Source organism: Coccinella septempunctata, chromosome 8 (genome assembly GCF_907165205.1).
Source record: "Coccinella septempunctata chromosome 8, icCocSept1.1, whole genome shotgun sequence".
NCBI classification, from domain to species: domain Eukaryota; kingdom Metazoa; phylum Arthropoda; class Insecta; order Coleoptera; family Coccinellidae; genus Coccinella; species Coccinella septempunctata.
In genome coordinates, this window is record NC_058196.1 from 13,514,647 (window position 1) to 13,520,646 (window position 6,000).

Below are 6,000 nucleotides of genomic sequence, written 5' to 3' on the forward strand. Positions count from 1 at the left end.
TGGGTTGAAACCTGCAACTTGAATTTTACAGCAGTTATCCTCAATCGATTGAAATGAAATTCTGCATACACGTTCGAATTGGAAGAAAATGGGTGGTTCTGAGAGTGGAGAACTGTCTGTTTTTATATAATGGATGAACTATAAAAGTGATGAACCGATTTGAATAATTCTTTTACCATTAGAAATCAACTTCAATCCGAAATGACAAAGGAAATACTTCATCGCAGAAAGATATTCAAACAGGGCAAGCACCAAATGAGCTCCTGCTCTTCATATCTTCCAGGAAAAAATACTTGATATCGAAATAAGTTCAGATATCGGGTTTTCCAATAAGGACTTGACAAATTTTTTCCAAAATAAAATGCAAACTATTTTAGATGTTTCAAAAACTTTATTTATCGGGTTGAAGTACAATCAAAACATTCATAAATGGAATTGGACTCCGTTCATATAGCCACCGCGGGCATGTTTGCAGCGGTCGATTCATTTGACGTAATTTTCGATGACTCGGCCACACATTTCGGCCGAAAAGGCTGCTATCTCGCGTTCAATATTATTTTTTATGGATGAAGTGGTGTGTCTTGTACATATGGATTTTCACCCGATCAATAACGCATAATTTGCTTATTGACGAACTCATTGAGCCAAAAATAAGCTTCGTCACTGAAGATGATTTTGCGATGAAATTGATCATCTTGGCTCACCTTTTTCAGAGCCTAATCGGAGAACGTACGTCGCTTCCATCGGCTTCAATTCTTGAGTCAGCTTGATCTTGTATGGGTGTAAACCAAGATCCTTAAGCAAAATTCGCCATAAAGTGGTCTGGGCGATGCCCAACTCTTGAGAACGTGGAATTTACTGATTTGGTTCATTTGCTACGGACGTTTCAACGGCAGCAATATTTTCGACACTTCGACCAACCTGTTGTCTCACTGGCACGGCAACATCACACAACGAATATGTAGACTCAAATTTTTGCACTAAACTTGTTACTGCCTGTGTACTAGGGCGAGAATTACTACCGAAAATTGGAGTTAACGCGTTAAGTAGCGGTCACCGACTCCGAATTTCTGTAGTGAATTTTTATAGGTAATCTGGAGACGTTTTTCGTTCCTGTACTTTAACATGATGAAAATGTTGAACTGAATCCATTAACAGGGAAAGTTCGATGATTAGTGGAAGAGTGCGTTCACAAATTGAATTCAGAGTTGTCAAGTCCCTATTGGAAAACCTTGTATAAAACTTCAAAGGAACTATCAATGATGTCACATAGTCAAGCTGATATCAAAACATTGCAGAGCTCCTGTCATGGACTGGAAGCTGACTTAAGTGCCTAAGAAAACTCAACGTAATAGACGAGAACAACAATGTCTCTTCTTCAATCTGGCACAGAACCATTCTGTGGTAAATAGTTTTTGGAGAAGGGGAAAAAAGGAGTTAGAGGACATTGTTGTCGCCTCAGGAATTATTCAATCAGAAAATGAAGCGTCAGAAGTTTTTTAAATTTATTTCACGTTTTTTCATATTACAGAATTCATTCGGATTCAACCAACTCGAATAGTGCTAATACTTTTTAGTCGACCTGAAAAAAAAAACATTTTACGTATACATCTCCGGACGAAAAGTCGACATTTTTGAAGGCGAGTACTTTTCGTACTGATTTACTTGGCTTACTATGGCACTTGTCAAAACATTTTTGGGTTTTAAATCCCCAAATTAAAATGTTGTCAGTTCTACGTGAAAGTCTCAGTAATTATATATTTTATCACAATGTCGAATCACTTCGGAAAGTTCGAAGTCGAATATATATGACGAACATAGTTGACGTTTATACAAACTGATTGAAGACAAACCTCGTTTTATATTTCTATGAGACATCAAATCTAGTTATTTGCATGGAAAATACAAAACATAGTTTTTATATATATATATATATATATATATATATATATATATATATATATATTTTTTATGGAAGAGAATTGAATTATTGACACATAATATGCAGTGGCTTGAGGAGAGTTAATGTTAATGTAATCTTCTTTGGCTAGAGGTTGAATACGTTACATCAGTTGTAGATTTCAAAAAAATCAACCCGAAATGAAATGTATATATGATGCAGTGGTTGGGAATGGTATCTCTTGAAGGAATTAACGGAGAATTGAAAAAATAAAAATCATCTTGCATCAATGGAAGTTTCAAGGCAAGAGGAACTTCACCTTCAAGCAGAAATTTCGCATGAATTATCAATAAACAGGACAACTGGCTCTTATTTATTGCTGTTTATTTTTAATACTTTGATATAATGAAAATGACTCTATATTAATCATCCCATCAAACATTTTCAATGTATAGGACAAGACAAATGGAAAATAGAAAAATCAATTTTCTGGAACTTATTCCACGATGACATTCATCGAAAATCCTGTAGGTAGTAACTTTTCGCATTCGTTCACCCTAAAATAAAACTCTCAGATACCACCACTTTTTTAGGTCTCTCAATATAAGGAAATTCTTGGTCATCATCTTCATTCGCAATCTTTCTGATTGTGGAAACATTCAGATTCAGCTAAAATATAAATAAGTCGTTTAGATTCAAATGAAACATTATATAAATTCACTCACCTTGAATTTTTCGCTACCGTCTGATTGTAGATATTAAAATATCATGGTTACCCACTATTTGAATAAGCAGACCTGAATTCTAAACAGCACTTTCTGAAACCCTGTCTCTTTTTTCAATCACTTTCGGCATTTTCGTAATAAAAATTTATATTAGTTGTGGCAACGGCGTTATGACATAAATGACATTTCATGAGTGCCAACCTTACTCCGTTCTAGTTACAGAAACTTGAGAAAATTATTTCATGGCCAACCGAATGCTAAAATAAACGTGAATGGAGTAAATATATTAAATCCCAGAACGATTGAATCAATTTTGTTGATACAGAATTTGACGAAAACATAAGTGCCTGTGACAATAACTGTCTTTTGATGTTGTCAAATTAATTCTTTACGAAATCGGCTAGATTTTACCAGTGAATTAGGTAGGTGGTTTGAATGTTCGTATAATCAAGAATGGATAGTGATAGCGATATGGATAACACTTCACTAGAGCTCAGGGAATTGGCAATTATGGACTCCTAGATCAGGCCATAAAACGGGTTCTTACTTTCATAAAGGTATGTGAAATCGACGAAAAAATTTAATATGCATCACGTCGGGAAAAACTGTCTATATTGTCTCGCCTGCTTGCTATCCTCTGCTGCGCCTCGGCTATTAATTTGGAGGCTCGACTGCAATAGACGGTTTTTCGCCCAGGGTACATAAATAACTATTTTCGAATTTCAATAGGTATTTACACCGTGAAAGGAATACAATGTCAAGTGACATTCTAAGGCAATCCGTACAAGGGTTGTTTTCGTTTGACAATAGTGAGAGATGCATTTTTTGTACGCCGGGACGTTTCTGCCTATGCAAATGTGTGGGGATCCCATTGAACTCTAAAGCCGGCCACAGACACAGAGAGAAGACGGCGTGCAACATGCAACATGCAAAGAATGACAACCATCAACGCTCGTGTGTGGGCATGAATGTTGCATGTTGTCCGTCATTCATCTCTTCCGAACCATCCTGAAAAATTGCATGTTGCGCGTAGCATGAACGTCCGTGTGTGGCCGATTTTATGGACGAACGGACTTCTACACCAGTGCAGTAGGCAATAAACATACAACAAATCGAATCGAGCAGCTGCAGCTTCAGTCTTCAATACTGTTTCGGCTCGAAATGCACCAAGGACGATGTCGGACCTGAGAAATCTCTCCCGCGAATTCCTGGAGATGGAGTTCATAGAAATTTATAGGTCCCTCCCATCTTTGTGGAAAACAAAATCGAAAGAAATATGGACCGATCGAAGAAGAATTACCCATATAATGTTTTACTTGCTAAGTTGAAAGATGTTGAAAAATCCTCAACAGCTGAATCGGTAAAATCAAAAATTAACACCCTTCGTGGTGGTTTCCGACGGGAATTCAAAAAAGTATTGGAATCCAAACGATCAGGCGCAGGAGAGGATGAAGTTTCCTCTCTCGAAGCGACTTCAATTGATTCTTTTTCACCAAACAAGCGTACGCCACTGCCATCAGAAAATATTCCTCATCTCCCACTGATGACATTTTCGAACTGACGAATTCTCGCATTATTCCGCGTTCTTTTCTCTCATGTGTGTGGGCAATAAGTGCGAAAGTTGATGGTTGTCATTTTTTGCATGTTGCATGTTGCACGCCGAGAAATCTCTCCCGCGAATTCCTTACGAAGTTAATAGGTCCTTCCCATATTTGTGGAAAAATCGAAAGAATATATGGACCGAACGAAGAAGAATTACGCATATAATATCTCACATGCTAAGTTGAAAGATGTTGAGAATTCGCAACAATTGAATCGGTAAAATCAAAAACACCCTTCGTGGTGGTTTCCGACGGGAATTAAAAAAATTATTGAAATCCAAATGATCGGGCGCAGGAGAGGATGAAGTTTATGTGCCGAATTTATGATATTATGAGTTTCTTCTCTTTGTCAGTCTTCAACTTCCAAAGAAAGATGTAGAAGATTGATATGGGAAAATTGGTCTCTCTTCAAAAGCCATTCTTTAACCCATTTACTCCTTGGTTTCCTTTTTCGTAGCGCCTTCAATTGCTTCTTTTTCACCAAACAAGCGTACGCCAATGCCATCAGAAAATATTCCTCATCTACCACTGATGACATTTTCGAACTGACGAATTCTCGCAGTACTACTGTTATAAGTGTTCTTTGCGCATTATTCCGCGTTCTTTTCTCTCATGTCTGTGGGCAATAAGTGCGAAAGTTGATGGTTGTCATTCTTCGCATGTTGCATGTTGCACGTCGTCTTTTGAGTATGAGAATCGTAGGCGAGGCGTCGCGCGTTGGAGACTCGTTTCAAGCGTTGTGCAGGGCAGTTTCGACTATCGTTTTTATGTCCAGTCATCGGCAACTGGTCTCGAAGCTACCGAATTTTTGTTATTTCTACCGATTTGAATCTTGCTCTACCGATATACCCCAATGGAAAGATATTTCCGTGACTTTTGCGAAATCGCGGAAATCTTCAGAAATTTTACCTATATTGCACATTTCAAGTTGAAATTTCTTTGTCGCTGTGAATTGCATATTATTATATCCTTCGAGGAATATAAATTGCCACTTGCTATGGATTTCTGCATGATAGGTGATGTGTCATGAATATGACCATTATTATCATTGCCCTTGTCGAAAAAATTCAAAGTGAAGTACAATAAGTTCGATTCTTTATCTAACAACCGCTAGTAGGAATTTCTTTAATGCAGAGTCGATGCAATATTCATTCATTCATTCATTGCTGTATCCTGTTACCGGGAATAAATCTACAAAAAGAAGAGGAAAGAAAAAAAAATGCGAACAGACTTGTAATTTCTTAGGACTAGTTGCGACTGTGTGCCCTCCTGTGACTAAAGAGACCCAACCGTGACCTGCAGATCCTTCCACACTCAGGGCATGGATAGTCACCAACCAGATCTGGCCGCCGATATCCTTCTCGATTCTCCATTATAACTGTGTACCAAAGACCTCCACTGTGACCTGTCTAACGCTAGTTGTTCCCAGTTATGATTGGCATTAACTAATTTTAGGGATTGATGTAGTGTATCCTTAAACCGCTTATACTGGCCTCCTGGTTTCTGGGCTCCCTCAGTGAATTCGCCATATAGAGCTATTTTGGGGAGTCTTGTGTCTTGCATCCTCAGAATGTGGCCGCTCCATCTGAGTCGGGCCCTCGTTACTTGAGTCTCAATTGTTGTACAACTCGCGCGTTGCAAGACTTCTGCAAATTTTGTATGTTAGTGTTCTGATTGAGGATGAGAGGCTTTACCAGTTTCACCCATTATGAATATGATGCGTTTTTAATCATATAAAATGACGTTAAATTGATATCCGTCCTCCACAATTCTT